Source organism: Lepus europaeus, chromosome 4 (assembly GCF_033115175.1).
Source record: "Lepus europaeus isolate LE1 chromosome 4, mLepTim1.pri, whole genome shotgun sequence".
NCBI lineage: Eukaryota > Metazoa > Chordata > Mammalia > Lagomorpha > Leporidae > Lepus > Lepus europaeus.
Window position 1 is genome coordinate 136603119 of NC_084830.1, and position 18357 is coordinate 136621475.

The window sequence follows — 18357 nt, forward strand, 5'->3', positions numbered from 1 at the left end:
TCTACATTTCAAATAAATAAATCTTTAAAAAAATAAATAAAAAATAAAAAACTCTTCAAACTATGGTGATTGTGTCAGGAAAGTTTTAGTATTAGCACGTTGACATTTTTAAAAGAAACATCTAATTAGACTATACTATAGAAGCAAATTACTGAAAAGTTTGTAAATGCAGGAGTTTAGCCTGGCTGTTAAGAAATCCAAGTTCCACACCCGAATGCCTGGGCTCAGTTCCTCGCTCCAGCTCCTTAGGCCAGCTTCCTGCTGCCAGTGAAGGTCTGGGAAGGCAGTGATGGCAGTGACAGTGCCGGCAGCTGCTTTCCTGTCTCCCTCCCACATGGGAGACCTGGGTTGTTTTCCTGGCTCCTGACTCCAGTCCCAGCCCGGTCCCTGCCGTTGTGGGTGTTTGCACAGTGGCCAGGCAGATGACAGTGCTCGTTCTGGCTCCTCCTCTGCCTTCCTCCAATCGTCTCTCCCTCTCAAGTAATGTTTTTTTAAAGGATAGTCTGTGTCTACTCTTCCAAAGTTGCTTCTGCTTTGGAGCCACACTCTGTCCTGGAGGGTGCACAGGGTCACCAGATCCTTCCCACGTGTTCAAAAGGCAATCTGTAGGAAGCCTCCAGGACTGAGCAGCCTTGAACCTTGCCACATTCAAGCAGAATCATCTGTAAGTTCATCCCAGTGTGAAGCCAGACTTACTTTGAATGTTAATATTTGTCATCGTAACATATCCATTTTGGTATTATTAATGCACTTACGTGCTGGACATTACAACATAGGTATTAGAATTCAGAGATAATTATCGTCCCCTTGGTAGCTTCAAAGCATGTTCTAAACCAGTAGTTTTTCACTTCTTTTGCTGTCGTGGATCCCTTGAGAATCTAATGAAGACTAAGGAACTAGAAAAGTGTGCATTTGAAATTTTACAAATGATTTTAGCTGGTACCTTAAAGTTGGAAACCAACTATTAATCCGTGGACCTAGGTGAAGACTCCTTGGTCTACTACAAGTGCAAGATGGGCACAGGAAAAAATGAGAGCATCCAGTGGAAGCATCCACTGATGAGGAGAGTAGCCATGCCTTATGCTGCTCCACATTTTATAGAGCTTTTTTTCATACTGACATCCTGCAGTAAGCCTGCTCTGTTTTTCTGAGATGAGGCAGAATGGTGGTACGTTAGCCCCACGCACCCAACTAGAAGTAGGCACAACTCTGACCAGTGCCTAGGTCTCTGATGTGTACTCTGTTTTGCCAAGTGGAATAGGTGACAAATATGATATACCATCATCAAAGTTAAAAAAAAAAAAAACAGGGGCCTGCTCCATGGCACAGTAGGTTAATCCTCTGCCTGCAGCGCCGATATCCCATATGGGCGCCAGTTCAAGACCTGGATGCTCCTCTTCCAATCCAGCTCTCTGCTATGGCCTGGGAAAGCAGTAGAAGATGGCCCAAGTGCTTGGGCCTCTGCACCTATGTGGAAGACCCAGAAGAAGCACCTGACTCCTGACTTCAGATCGGCGCAGCTCCGGCCGTTGTAGCCATTTGTGGAGTGAACCAGTGGAAGGAAGACCTTTCTCACTGTCTCTCCCTCTCACTGTCTATAATTCTACCTCTCAAATAAATAAATAAAACATTTTTTTAAAAAAAAACCTAGTGTCCATCCATCAAAGGGAGATGACAGTTCTAACCAGTCATCAGTACTATCTTTGCGTATGGATTATTGTTAAAGTTTAGCAGTCATCTTTCTTTCCATGCTTTCTTATAGAATGAATCCTCCCCACTCAATTATATATCCCTTGAAGACAGAAACTACAGCTGGTTCATTTCCATTTCCTCAGCATCTAGCAAAGGGCCTGGCATGTAGTTTACCTTCATTGTCTGCTGAAAAAATTGAAGTTTATTATTCAAAGAAAGAGACTTAGAAACAACTTCCACTATATATGTGCCTCAGGTTGTGTTCTGCCTTCAGATTATCTCTGCAGCATGAGACTTGTCTTCCATTCATTGCCATAGTCTTTTTGTTTCTCCTACATTTTTTTCATTCTCCTCCCCCTACTTTTTGTCACTATCTATGATATTTGATAAGTGGAACTAAGCTGGGTTGAGTCTACTTTAAACGTTAATACTAAGCAGTCTTTCAGTTCACATAATGAAAAAATTTTCCACAATATTTGCCAAAATAGAAAAAAAAGTAAGCAATAATTTAATTATTTAAATTAGTTGCAGAATTTGGATGCTTTTAGCTGAAAGCTTATTGGAAAAAAAAAAAAAAAGAAAGAAACAGGAAAAAGCCAAACAGTAACTTACCACCCAACCCAAGCCAAATGACAACTTTGGAAAGCTATGTGGTTGCTAAAGCAATAAATGAGTGGCTTAGCCCCTTTTGGATCCTGAAAACTGTACCCACCCTTGCCAGGAAGGAATAAAGGAACAGGTCTGTGTTTCATTTAATTTCACTGAACTCCCTGAGGGCAGGACCTATTCCTGATCCATCTTTGAATTCTAGAAAATTGTCTGATGCATAATGAGTACTCAGTAACTCTTATTAAACTTAACTGGAATTTTGCAAAATTTACATATATTTAAAATATAATTTTACATGTGTGTAAATACTATGTAAATATCCTCTGTAGGTGGGCATCCTAATAGGGCAAGCTATGATGGTATCTGCCCATAGGAATGTTGCAAAAAGCCCATAACACTCACTTCTTTGTGACCACAGTAAACTCAGTTGCATTAGAGAATTTCATCTAGAATGTGCCTACTCTGGTTAAATAATTCCCATGCAGCAGAAATTCTTTTTCAGACTGTCTCTGAAATGTTTTTTAGAATAAATAGATAATGACCAACTTCTGTATATAGCTCATGTATGCCTTTAAACTCCAGCCAGGACTGGAGACTGTACTCCCCAGGCTCAGCCAGCAAGTCTCATGGAACACAGCCCACCCTCACAGTCACGTGGGCTCCACCGTGCCATGCTGAGCTGAGCCTGGTTCTACACCACAGGTTGTTATCCCACGTGAATGGCCTCTTCTTGTCATTCATTTTAGCCTTGGTCCCAGCGATGATGAAAGTGGCAGGTGGTAGAGCTGCCCTGACTGCAGGAAAGTAGAGGGAGGCTGAAACATGATGTGCAACACCCAGAACAGAGGACTGGGGCCCGCAGGTAACTGGGGATTACGGAAGGAACAGAGCAGAATCAAGAGTCTGAGAAACACTGCAGGGGCCTCGGAAGACAGCCTGCAGTAGAAGCAAGTATGGCCCAAGGTGGGGCAGATCTCAGAGGAATTACAGGAACCGGGAGAGCATCTGTGAAAACACAGTCCCGGAAACATACTTGAACAAATCCTTTTTGAGCCAGTTTAGTTGCAATTCCCACTCTCAGGAATACAAGGCATGCTTATAGGAGGACATTCCCTACAACTTAGAAACACCCAGTGGTTCAAGGAACAACAGCTAGCCTGAGAGAAGGTTCCTCCTCCTTTATAATCTAAATTACCTTTGTGACAAGGAGAGCTGAAGTGAGGTGAACACTTGGGGTCATTGTCAAGACTCATTATGTAATAGTCCCACTTTCTCTAATAAAAATTCCCCCTTCCACCTAGGGAGTGAATCTCGAGGGCCTTCAGCAGAGGGGACCATGCCAACTCCACATCTTTCTTCCACCTGCCCTCTCGACCCACACTAGCTGGACAAAATGTGGTCACTCTCTCCCAGCACCTAATTTAGCACCCTAGTACTTAATAAATATTTAGCTCTATCAAATGTACTCAGAGGAAACAGCTTGCAAATAAGTTGCCTCATTTTTAAGCAGCTGCTTGAAAATTGTGCATTTTGCAAAACTGAACTGACTTGTTAATAAAAATAAACGATTCCATGTGTTACATGATATTCTTTTAGTGTCAGTTTCAAAGCCACATGCCCCAAAAAGTAGCTCCTTTAGTAAGAGAGAATCACTCAATTTTTAATTAAAATGGAAGTAAAATTCATTTATATAACCACAAATGTTTGAGCACCTACCACGTGTCCAATCTGCTATGAGCATTGAAAATGCAGCAGTGAACAAGGCAGATGAGTTTCCATGATGACTACGTTCTAGAAAGCAAAAGGAAGTTCTCAGATAAGCAAATATATGCCTTTTATGCCATGTCCTATAAAGAAAAAGAAAGTACAGAAAAGGGATAAAGAATGATGAGAGATGCAATTTTACAAAAGGAAAAGAAGTAGAACAGGAGATGCTCAAGCAAGAGAGCAGAATGGAATGAGAAGGCAAAGTCTATGGAATCTGGAGAGAGTTCCAGGCAAAGAGATGAGTTAGCACAAAGGCCTTGAGGCATGAACATGCAGGCTTGGCCACAGCCAAGGAATGGCAAGAAGCCACTGTGTTTGGATAAGGGAGGAGGAAAAGGAGAGGCGATGAGGTTGCAGAGGGAGCAGGAAGTCAGATTTTGCCAGACTTCACAGGCCATGATGAGGACTTTGGATATTATTCTAACCAAGCTGGAAAGTTACTGGAGGCATTTAAGTAAGGCAAGATCAGATGGAACACCCCCAACTACATTAAAATGATCCAAGTAAACACTTCTGTTTTGAGTCAAGAGTGGGTTAGACATCCAGAGCATCCCCTGAAGATACAACACCCCTCAAAATGTGGGACACACACATGGACACACACAATGTATGTACCATGAGCTGGCAGACACGTCAGAGGAGTCCTTGGAGGCTAACAATGGAAGTCCAGAGGGTTAAGCAAGCCCTGGAGTGGTATTTGTTATGGGATTATCTGCCAATCTCTGATGACCAAGAATCTGGATTCCTTTTTTTATTCCTTTATATAAGGGGAACAAAGTTCATGCATTTCCTATATGCAGATTTAGGAGCATAGTGATACTTCCTACCCCACCCCACCCTACCCTCCCTCTCCCCCACACTCCCACCCTTCTTCTTGCTTCCTTTCTTTAAGTTTTACAATGACAAACTTTCAGTTTAGTTTATAATCATAAGATTAACCCTCCACTGAGTAAAGAATTCAGCAAATAGTAAGAAGAGAAAAACACTGTTCCTCAATAATGGAGACAAGGGCTGTAAACAAAAATCACTTCTCCAAATGTCAATTTTGCTCATAGGAATTGCAGTATCTCATACTCTATTAGTTACCAACGATCAGAGAAAAGGTATTAGTCTTTTGGGAGCTGGCTTATTTCACTAAGTATTATAGTTTATTTTGCATCCATTTTGTTGCAAAAGACAGAATCCCATTCCTTTTTTATGGCTGAGTAGTATTTCATACTGTATATATACCACATTTTATTAATCCAGTCATCAATTGATGGGCATCTGGGTTGATTCCTTAACTTAGTGATGGTGAGCTGAGCTGCAATAAACATGGTGGTACAGACAACTCTTTCATATGCTGGTTTCATTTTTTTTTTTGGGGGGGGGGAATTCTGAAAACTAGGATGGCTGGGTCATTCATTAGACCTATTTTCAGCTTTCTGGGAAATCTCCGTACTATTGTCTACCATGACTATACTGGTTTACATTCCCACGAACAGTGGATCAGGGTACCTTTTTCCCCACATTCTCAACAGCATTTGTTGTTTTTTGCTTCCTGTATGAGAGCCATTCTAACTGGGATGAGGTCAACCATCCTTGTGGTTTTTATTTGAATTTCCCTGATGGCTAGGTCCTGTGCATTTTTTCATAATATGTTGCTCATTCGATTTTGCTCTTGTGAAAAGTGCCAGTTCAAATCCTTGGCCCACTTCTTAACTGGATTTTGTTGTTGACTTTCATGATCTCTTTAAGATTCTGGATATTAATCCTTTATCAATTGCATAGTTTGAAAATATTCTCTCCTATTCTGTCAGTTGCCTCTTAACATTGCTGAGTGTTTGCTTTGCAGTTTGGAAGCTTCTCAGCTTGATGTAATCCCATTTGTCTATTTTTGCTTTGATTGTCTGTGATTCGGAGGCCTTTTCCAAGAAGTCTTTGCCTATGCCAATGTCTTGCAAAGTTGCCCCAGTGATCTTCTCTCTTAATTTGATGCTATCAGGTCCTAGATTTAGATCCTAGATCCATTTTGAGTTGATTTTTGTATGAGTTGTAAGCTAGAGGTCTTATTTCATCCATCTTCATGTGGAGATCCAATGTTCCTGGAACCATTTGTTGAAGAGACTGTCCTTGCTCCAGGGATTGATTTTAGCTTCCTTTTCAAAGATTAGTTGGTAGTAGAAGTGTGAATCAATTTCTGGGTTTTCTATTCTGTTTCATTGGTCTGTCTACATACCTGTTTTTGTGCCAGTACCAGGCTATTTAGGTTATAACTGTCCCCTGTAGTATGTCTTAAAACCTGGTATTGTGATGCCTCCAGCTTTGTTTTTAAGACTGCTTAAATAATTGAGTCAATTGTGTTTCCATATGAATTTTAGCATTATTTTTTCTACATCTGAGAAGAATGTCATTGGTATTTTGATTGGGATCATATTGAATCTATAAATTGTTTTGGGTAGAATGGACAGGTTGATGATATTAATTCTTCCAATCCACAAACATGGAATTTTTTTCCACTTTTTTGTGTCTTCTATTTCTTTCTTTAATGTTTTGTCACTTTCATTGTAGGCATCTTTCATATTCTTGGTTAAATTTATTAGAAGGTATTTAAATTTCTTGTAGCTATTGTGAATAGGAATGAACTTATAAGTTCAGACAGTATAGAGATTCCTCAGAGATCCCATTCCTGGGCATTTACACAAATGAAATGAAATCAGCATATGAAAGAGTTATCTGGGGGCCAGCACTGTGGCTTAGTGGGTAAAACTGCCTGCCACCTGCAGTGCCAGCATCCCATGTGGGTGCTGGTTCAAGTCCTGGCTTCTCTGCTTCTGCCCCAGCCTCCTGCTAATGCACTTGAGAAAGCAGTAGAAGATGATCCAGGTGCCTGGGCCCCTGCATCCATGTGGGAGATCTGGAAGAAAACTCCTGGCTCCTGGCTTCAGACCAGTCCAGCTTCAGCAGTGCAACCATTTGGGAAATGAACCAGTGGATGGAAATTCCCTCTCTGTCTCTTCCTCTCTCTCTGTAACTTTGCCTTTCAAATAAATAAATAAATCTTTCAAAAAAGAAAGAAGGAGTTATCTGCACCATCATGTTTATTTCACCTCAATTTACAATTGCTGATTTATGAAATCAACCCAGATGCCTGTCGGCTAATCGATGGAAAAAGAAAATGTGGTATATATACACTATGGCTACTATGGCTACAGGGATTTTCTCTTCTTACTATTTGTTGAATTCTTTACTCAGTGGAGGGTTAATCTTATGATTATAAACTAAACTGAAAGTTTGTCATTGTAAAACTTAAAAGAAAGGGAGGAGGAGGAAGGGTGAGAGCATGGGGGAAAGTGGGGTGGGGTGGGGTGGGTTGGGGTATCACTGTGCTCCTAAATCTGTATATAGGAGATGCATGAACTCTGTTCACCTTATATACAGTTTTTTAAAAAGAACAATAATTTAGGCTAGAACTAATACTGCTTAAAACAATAATATGTGTGTCACAGCTACCAAAAGAGCAGTTAAAGGAAAATATTATGTTTATCTTAGAAAAAATAAAAGGGCTATAAATCAGCTAAATATCTATGTTTGTGTTTAGGGGAATGAAAGAAGGAAAGAAAACATAAAGATAGCAGTATTCCATAGAATATATACAAATTGCCAACAGATACATGCAAAAGTGCTCAGAATCACTAATCATAAGGGAAATGCAAATCAAATCCACAGGGACATGTCACCTCATTTACTAGGATTCCTGTTATCAATATAAAATTACAAATGTTAAGGAGGATGTAGAGTAAAAAGAAACTTTGTATACTGTGCAAATGTAAATTTTTATAGCCATTATGTAAAATAGTATAGTGCTTCCTCAAAAAATTAAAACTAGAACTACTTATAATGCAGCAATCCTATTTCTGGATAAGACAGGCCCTCTTTAACTTACAGTGCTTAGACTTAAAATATTTTGACTTTATGATGGTATAAAAGTATACTCATACAATCATGTTGTTTTGCAATTTCAGTAAGCATTCACTAAATTATATAAGGTATTCAATACTATTTTAACATAAAATGCCTTTTGTGTTTGATTATTTTCCCCAAGTGTAGCCTAAAGAAAGTGTTCTGAGTCCATTTAAGGTAGGCAAGGCTAAGCTTTGGTGTTTGCTAAGTTAGACATACTAAATGCATTATCAACTAAATAGATTTTTATTTTACAATGGATTTGCTGGAATATAATTCTACCATAAGTAAAGAAACATCAATGCTTACATATCCAAAGGAAATATCAATTTGTTTTTTTTTTAATATTTATTTATTTGAAACACAGAGTTATAGAGAGGCAGAGAGAGAGAGAGATCTTCCATCTGCTGGTTCATTCCCCAAATGGCTGTGACAGGCAGAGCTGGGCTGATCCAAAACCAGGAACCAGGAGTTTCTTCTGAATCTCCCACACAGTGCAGGGACCAAAGCACTTGGGCCCTCTTCTACTGCTTTCCCAGGCCATAGTAGAGAGCCAGATTGGAAGTGGAGCAACTGGGTCTTGAACTGGCACTCATATAGGATGCCAGGACTGCGAGTGGCAGCTTTACCCACTACACCACAGCATTGGCCCCAGAAATATCAATTTCTTGAACAGATATCTGCACATCTGTTTGCATTGTGTTATTCACAATAGCCAAGATATGGAAACAGTCTAAGTGCCTGTCAATAGATGAATAGATAAATAAAATGTAATACATCTATGTGTACTATATATATATACATGATTATATTAGAAAATATAAAATGGCTAAAAATGAATACTATATGTATATAACTATAATTGAATACTATTTAGCCACAAAAAGAAAGACCTTCCATTTGCAACAACACAGATGAACCTGGATGATATTATGCTAAGTGAAATAAGCCATATGAAAAATATAAATACTATGAGGTATCACTTATATGTAGAATATGAAAAAAAGTTAAACTCATGCAGAGTAGATTAGTGATTAAGAGTGGAAGAATGTTGGTCAAAAAGTACAAAATTATAGTTTTAAGATAAATGGATTCTGAGGATCTGATGTACATCATAGTAATTGCAGTTAATAATGCTGTACTTCATCCTCAGAATTTTCTCAGAGTAGGCTTTAAATGTTCTCACCAAAAAAGAAAGAAATCAACTATGAGAGACAATACTTAATTAGCTATGTTAGAGTTAACTATATTAATTAACTTTATTTTAATCATCATTTCGCAGTACCTACATAGATCAAATCATCATGTTGTACACTTTAAATATATATAATTTTATTTGTTGCACTTCAGTAAAACTGAGGGATGATGAGTAAAAATAAAAAATAAAACAGCATTTATTAGAAATTACCAACAAGACCAAAGGTTGGCTCTGTTAAAGGGACAAATAAAATTTCCAAAACTAATCTTAGAGCCGGCACTGTGGCTCAGTGGGTTAAAGCCCTGGCCTGAAGCACCAGCATCCCATATGAGCACCAGTTTGAGTCCTGGCTGCTCCTCTTCTGATCCAGCTTTCTGCTTTTGGCCTGGGATAGCAGTGGAAAATGGCCCAAGTCTCTGGGCCCCTGCACCCACGTGGAATACCCAGAGGAAGCTCCTGGTCCTGGCTTCAGATTGGTGCAGCTCCGGCTGTTACAGCCATCTGGGGAGTAAACCAGTGAATGGAAGACCTTTCTCTCTGTCTCTAGCTCTCTCTGTAAACTCTGTCTTTCAAATAAATAAAATAAACCTTTAAAAAAAATCTTAGACAGAAAACTTGATCACCCTATCACTATTAATGAAAATGAGTCAGTAGTTAAAAATCTTCCTTTAAGATAACTCAGGATCCAGTTTTAGAGACTTTGCTTTGACTGTTTTCCAGCATGGAGAGACAAGATTTAGCAAAGAGAAAACACTTCAAGTTTGGGATGACTCTGGAGTTTGCAAAAACTGTCTTTTGTGATGGCCAGTGTGCCTGACTCCCTTCCCTGGAGATAACAGTGGGACTCTCGAATGAAGCTTCATTTTCCCTTGGCTCATGCCCCACACATGTCCCTGTGGCTCGTCACCTGTCCCTTAGCACCACCCATTAGTCTTACTTCCTTAGAAGCTAGCCAACGGTGAAATATGAAGGCAGATTTTCAGGACAATGAGTGAGTAGAGGAGCCACTGTTAGAACATGGGTTTAAACAAGCAGCTGCTACTGGCATTCAATTAAAAGTCACAGACTGGCTGAATGGATGAAAAAACAACACCCATCTATTTTCTGCCTACAAGAAACACACCTCACCAATAAAGATACACACAGCCTGAAAGTAAAAGGATGGAAAAAGATATACCATGCTAATGGAAAGCAAAAACAAGCAGGAGTAGCCATCCTAATATCAGGCAAAATAGACTTTAACACAAAAACTGTGGGAAAAAAAGGCAAAGAATGGCATTATGTAATGATTAAGGAGACAATTCAACAGGATGATGCAACTATAGTAAGTGTGTATGCGCCCAATGCACCAGTGCCTGGCTATATAAAACAAATATTAGTGGATCTAAAGGGAGACATAGACTTCAATACATTAATAATGGGGGACTTCAACACCCCACTTTCATCAGTAGGCAGATCAACAAGGTGAAAAATTAACAAAGAAACATTTCATCCCACAGTTACAGAATACACATTCCTTTCATCAGTGCATGGAACTATCTCTAGGGTAGACCATATACTAGGCCATAAAACAAGTCTGAACAGATTCAAAGAACTGAAAGCATACCTTGTATCTTTTCTGACCACAATGGAATGAAGCTGGAAATTAACAACTTAAGAAACTCTAGAAAATATGCAACTACATCTTCACATCAGGCTGCTGAAAGAACAGGAGATCACAGAAGAATCAAACAGGAAATAAAAAAATCCAAGAAGTGAATGGAGATGATAACACAACATATCAAAACTTAAGGGATACAGCAAAAGCAGTGTTAAGAGGGAAATTTATAGCAGTGTCTACATCAAGAAATTGGAAAAGCATAAAATAAATGATCCATCTGTGCATCTCAAGGACCTAGAAAAACAAGAACAAACCAAATTCAAATTTTGTAGGAGGAAAGAAATAATTAAATTAGAGAAGAAACAAACAAACAAACAAAAAAAACCCACATGCAGAAGATCAGTGAAATAAAGAGCTGTTTTTTTTAAAAAAATAAAACTGATGTACCATTGGCCCAACTAACCAAAAGGGGAGTGGGGGGCCCAAATTAATACAATCAAAGATGAAAAAAGAGACATTACAACAGATACCACAGAAATAAAATGAATAAGGAATTACTACAAACAACTATATGCCAACAAATAGGAAAATCTAGAAGAAATGGATAGATTGAACACACACAACCTACCAAAATTGAGTCATGAAGATACAGAAAACCTAAATAGATCAATAACCAAGAAGGAGATTGAATCAGTAATACAGACCCTCCTAGTAAAGAAAAGCCCAAGACTTGGCTTCAGTGCTGAATTCTACGAAACCTTTAAAGAAGAACTAATACCAATTCTTCTCAACCTATTCAAAACAATTGAAAAGGAGGGCATCCTCCCAAACATGCTTAGTGAAATAAGTCAGTCACAGAAAGACAAATATCATATGTTTTATCTGATATGTGGCAGTTAATATAGAATACAAAAAAAATGTATACGAATGAAATGGACATCTTGTGATATGATTGCTTTTAGTACTTGTTTATACTCCTATGGAACTCTGGCCTTCCTACTTTTTACTTGTCGAATATTATGGTTAGTAGTGAATTGAAATTATGTCTTTGCAGAAATTAAATAAAAAAAGAAGGAGGGGGATTGAGGGAAGGAGATGAGGAAGGGAAATATGATTATCTTCTTAGAACTCTATCTATGAAACATACTAAATCTACTCCCTTTTATTAGTGAAATTTTTTTATCTTTTTTAACCTTTTTTTACTTTTTAGCCTTTTATTTATGGTGTACAAACCATGTATTTCATATATACAAATTTAGGAACATAGTGATTGTTCCCACCCTATGCTCCCTCCTGCTCACACTCTCACCCTTCTTCCTCCTCCCTCTCCTATTCCCATTCTTATTTTTTACAAAGATCTATTTTCAGTTAACTTTATAAAGATTAACCCTGCACTAAGTAAAGAATTCAACAGATAGTATGAAAAAAAAATGTTCATCAAATCATCATCTCAAAGTATCAGTTTCACTTGTATAGATTATCTTTTAGGTATTCTTTTAGTTACCACTGATCAGGGAGAACATATGGTATTTGTCTTTTGGGGACTAGCTTATTTAACTAAGTATAATGGTTTCCAGCTGTATTAATTTTGTTGCAAATGACAGGATTTCTTTTAGTAAAGAAATTTTAAAAGACGTTAAAATGCAGCACTTAGGAAAATGCCTGCTGAAAGAATTAGTGTACAGACCCAACAAATGTACATTCAAATTAATAAATCTGGCAGTTTTCATATTTAAAAAAAAAAAATTAGGAAAACCAACAGCCAGCATTACGTTCAGTGGGGAATCTTGCAAGCACACATATTTAAATCAGGATTAAAACAATGATGTTCTCTATCACCATTTCTGTTGAATACTGTCTTGAAGATCCTAGCCAGAACAGCAAGAAGAGAAAGATATAAAACATGTAAGCAAATGAACATGCATTTACCAATTGCCCTGGCATTTTAGGATGTATTACGCTCTTTTGTTTGCAGCTGATTTTACCTCTTCTGTCAATCTGTGTCCTCCTGCTCACCATTCCTGCTCATGCAGTCAGCTTTTCATTTTTACCTGCCTACTGTTGCAATGGCTTTTCAACCAACCTTCTTGTCTATACTCTCCCCAGCTCTAACATGTCCTTTCCATTCTAGATAGAGTAGTAATTAGACATGTAAATGTGACCATGCTGTTACTTTACAATGTAATTTGCATAAAACAAAGCATGCCAAAAAATAGAAAAGAAAGAAGAGGAAAAAAATTATTCCCAATTGATCTAATTCTACATGGACAACGCAAAGGCATAGTCAGACAGATGTTAAAATTAATAAGGGGTGTTGGTGATATTTGGGGGCATAAGATTCATATGCCAAAGTCAATTGCAAATCTAGTTACCCACCATAGCAGAGAGAAAATTTGTGTTTTAAAAACATACCACTCTAACAATTGAAAATATAAAGTGTTGAGGTACTAATCTTACAAAAGATGTGTAAACCTTTATGTAGAGAAGTATGAAAACTATTTGAAGATGCTGTGCTGGGTAAAAGCACTAGAAAGACAAAGGCTAGTAAGACACATGCCTTCTCTCCAGTGCTGACAACCCGGCAGGAGAGACTGGTGCCCAAGCAGTTTGAGACAAGTGCAATAAAAGTACTGTTGGATACAGAGCCGTGCATGAGTTTTGTCTGAGAGGGTCAGAAAATGATTATACAAAATTGGAGTTACTTTTAGCAACGTTTAGAATGTGTAAGAATTTTCCAGAACATCAACAAGGGACAGGGAGTAAGCAAGCTTGCCAAGTGAAGGGAACAGGATGGGGTTAGGAAAAGGCGTGAGACAAAGAACTCTGCTCTCCATGGCCAGTCACCTGGGCTGTGTGACGATGCACTAAGTTGCCTCAGCTCTGACCTCTTGGGTTGTCAGATGTGTCCCATCCTCCTCGCTCCATCTGTGTCTAGTAGGCTCTCTCCTGGTATTGCAGTGAAAGTTGAAATGCTTTCCCTACCTTTCCACTCCACCCCACCTTCCTCTCTATCTCTGCTCTGATATGATAGCACCTTGCACTGTACTTTTACTTGAAGGCCAGGGCATTTTTTTCTACTTACCAAACAGCAATTCAAGTATTTTTTTTTACTATCTTTGCGAAATAGCAAGCAGATAATAGAGTGAGCAATCAACAAATATGTTTTAAGAGGACTGTCATTGTTTACATAAAGGGCTTCTTTAAAGCTGCTCCTTCCAGTAGATTGTGATCTGAAGGAAACCTGCCTTATGGTTGGTTTTGTTTCATTACATGATGCAACAATGAATGGCCGTTGTCTAACCAACAGGAAGACCAAAAAACAAAATCTGTAAAATATGGTCTCTCAAGTAATCGTCACCATGTGTCCGGCCAGACATTATGGAAATCCCACCTCCTCCCACCTCACTGTCCTCTTGAAACAGAATTTGCAATACAGGAATGAAGCAGAATTCCTGAGTGGTGGGCTGCATACTGCTGGGTAAACACTAGTTTGCTACAAAACAATTCATCAGAACTCTACAGAACAAGCTCATCTGGACATGCACAGAATATAGCGCTGGTAATTCCTGCTGCTGTACTCTCTTGACATGAAAATCAATAGTTTTGTACAATTTCAAGTTAGTAATGTTGTTCCCCTGCAGCGGTGGGGAAGCCTGGAGTGGGAGGAAGAGTACTGAGTTGCAGTCCCCAGAAGATTTACTGTGAGCCTGGGAAAGTTCCCTAAATCTTTAGAGCCTCACTTTCCTGTTCTCAAAGGAGGTGATAATACAACTTACTCCTTTGTCTCATTTGGCCATGGGGCCACCAGCTGTGCCAGCAGCCTGGGTGGTATCAGTCTCCCTTCCAATGCTAGGTGCTGTCATTACAGGTCAGAGTAAGCCACACAAACTAATGAACATTTGAACATTTCCCTTCTCATGACCTTGGCGCCTTTGAAACTGTTGTTTATTTCCTTGAGAAGGCTCCGCTCTTATGAGACATGAGCAGAAAGTTCACCGAGGACGTCACTGGTCTTAGGCTAAGACCAATCTACAAGTGAAATCTTTCATCTCCCTCAGCATCTTTCCACATCACCCCAAAGTCTTTTAAAAGACAACAGCTTTCAAAAAAAAAAAAAAAAAAGACAACAGCTTTCTTAAACAAAAACAGTCATGTTTGTGTCTGCTCCAATATCTGGTGGCACTATTTGCAGTGCAACAAATCATCAGAATGCCTCCTCTGCGTGTTTCTGGAGTTCGATCAAGGTGAAAGATTATACAGTCAGTAGCCCTTGTTCCCTGCTTGTCAGCAGTCCCTCCTCAGTGGACACATGTCTGCAGAGGTGGGGCTTTTTTTTCATTGCGGGATACATTCTGGCCTTTGGAGACAGCCATTGTCTCTCGCCTCTGTATTACATTCTTCAGGCAGTGAAATACATTCATTCGGGTAGCCTTTTAAAGGAAGATGGGAGGGTTTATGCTCATGGAGGGGAAGAGATTCGTCGTCTGGTTAGATGCTAAATGTTTTAAAATAGCGTGTTACGAAGCAGCAGTATGTTGTGATCCTGTTCTTGTAATTAGAAACATGAACTTGTCTCACCACATAGCTACAAGTGTGGATGGAGCCGACGTCAACTGGTGTTGAAGTGCACGGACATTAGTTTCACACTGACAGGAATTCAGACCCATTCTCTGCCTGAATGAGGACCTTGGACATATTGTTTAATCTTTCTCAGCCTCACTTTGCTCTTCTTTTAAAAGAAATAATAACAGAATTTGCTTCCTGAGGTGGTTATGAGGGTTAAGTGGATAAAGTGTGCTAAGTGTTTAGCATAGTGCCAGGCCCACAATAAGAACCCATTATCGTGGCTGTGATCATCATGATACATGAGAAGACACAAAAATGTCAGTCACTACACCCTCCGGCTGTACGCCCAACAATGAGTTTTCTCTGCACAGCTCAGGGCTCCATTTCCATCTTTGTCAACCATTTTAATGACAAATACATACATAATAGGTAATACATACCTATTGCAAAACAGGTGTTGTTTTGTAATGTATTTTAATTACCTGAAATGATCTTAAATGTCATTGATACTTTTTTCACCCAGCACTATGTTTTTGAAAATCCACCATCCATACGTGTTGCTGTGTGTACCCAGACCCTCCCACACACTGCCAGGTGCTCCTGTGTGTGCGTCTGCACCATTTTATCTTCTCTCTCAGTGGTAGGCCTCTAGTTGCTTCCAAGTCCTAATCGCTGTAAGTCATGTTTTTAGTGAGAATCCCCATGCTCATCTCCTTAAGAATCCATAAAGGATTCTGCTTTTGAAATGCGTTATCTAATGGGGAGGGGAGGGTTGCTTTCTCATCCATAGAGTGCGTGTATTCTCAATTTGATTAAGTCATGCCAGATTCTCTCCAGAAGGGCTGCAGCAACTGTGAGGTTCCCAGAGCCCCATGTCTCCACCAACATTTGGCATTACCCATCTTTCTAACTGTTGCCAATTGGATGAGTTTAATGAGATAACTCACCATTGTGGCTTGTACTTCTCAGATTACACATGATGTGTGGCATTGCCTGTCTTCCTGCATTCACTGTAATTTCAGTCTCGTTCTCTTCTAAATCAATTGCTTGTATCCTTTGCCCACGGGATTGCTGCCTCCCTCTTAGTGATCTGCAGCAGCTTCTTGGGTTATTCATTGAGCCCTTGTGCATATGAGCCATTTCTAATATTTTCCCCGTATTGCCATCTGTGTAATAAATTTGCCCATGATGTCATCTTTGAATAGAAAACCTTAATATTTATGAATACAAAGTCATCAGTACTTTGCCTTGTGATTCGTGCTTTCTTAAATTTTATATGCAAAGGTGTATCCTGTCGTTGGGCTGCCAAGATCTCTCCTACATCATGCTGCATTAACTGTGAAGTTGCCTCTCCTATTTAGGCCCATCTTTGTGTGTCATGTAAAGCAAGGGTCCTGTGTATTCTCTGTATAGGGAGCCACTTAACCAGTGTAACCACTAGAAAATGCCTTGTGATACCCCTCTTTATCATATTTATATTCCCACCTGCACAAGCATCTTAAGACGTTCATAGACACAAATATACTGAAAACTTTATGATGCATTTAAAATTTTTATGCTAAAATAACCTTTTAATTCCATTATTCCATAAACTTTTCAAAGTCTTGTCATTCACATAGCTGCATCTGAGCTTGCTGTCCTATTTTATGGGTTTACTTTTCTGTTGTTTTGTTTTGTTTTTTGCACCAGTCTACCACAATTTTGTGATTCTGCCTTTGCTACATGTTTTACTATCTAGCAGAACTAGCTTCCTCTCTATTCATGGTTTTTAAGCTTGAGTTACCCACTCATAAACTTTTTATTTCTAAAAATAAATTTTAAAGTAAGTTTTTTTCATGTTCTTCAAAATAACCTAAGTAGAATTTGTGTCAGATTTATGGATTAAATGGCAGAATGTATATCTTTCTAGTATAAAACTTTTTTCTGTCAGTACACTGACATACATAAATGGATTTTCTACATTGCATCGTGTTTGTGCAAGGAAGACAAGGCTATAGAAAAATGAAATTAAGAGAAAGTTTATGTTGATGCAAAAATGAAATCCATGTATATTTTTTCAAAACACACATTTTCTATGAACTTCCTGAAGTATTCTAGTATGTCTGAGATAAATCCTACTTGATCCTGAGATGTTATTTTTAAATCTACAGTCAAGTTAGCTACTGTATTATCTATGATTTCTCATACATGTGAATAAGTGAAATTGGCCTGCTATTTTCTTGTGTTGTCCTTGCCTAATTCTGGAATAAGGTTATGCTTATTTTACATAAAATGTGTATAGACTTTGCCCACTCTCTGTTTTCTAGAACAATCTGGATAATAGGAATTCACGTTCCTTCACAGTTCAGTGGAACTTTGTAATAAAACCATCTCGGCCTGGAGTCCTTGTGAAGGAAAGGTCTCTCAAATTGTTTAATGCACATTGACGTATTCGAATTCCACATTTCTTTTTTATACTTTTTTTCCTAGCAAGTTGTCCAGTTAGGTCTTCCCCAGGTTTCAAGGGTGAAATCGTAACTGCTATATGACCCTGAAGTTCGCTGTGCACTTTCAATATTTCATAAATAATAACTAATAGGCACTATGTAATGATAGAAATGTTCTATAACTTTCAAGATTATCTCTAACTGTGATATCAAGGGTAATTTCCGTATTCTGTGCTCTTTCTGTTACAGTCTAAATGTTTTACAAGAGCAAGATACTGCTTTTATTTTCTTATTTTTTTAAGATTCATTTTATTTATTTTAGAGGCAGAGTTACAGAGAGGGAGGGAAGGAGGGGAGAGACAGAGGGGAGATGGGGAGAGAAAAAGAGAGAGAGAGAGAATCTTCTATCTTCTGGTTCACTCCCCAAATGGCTGCAATGGCTGAGACTAGGTCAGGCCAAAACCAGGAGCCAGGAGCTTCATCTGGCCTCCTATGTGGGTGGCAGGGGCCCTAGGAATTAGGCCATCTTCCTCTGCTTTCCCAGGTGCATTAGCAGG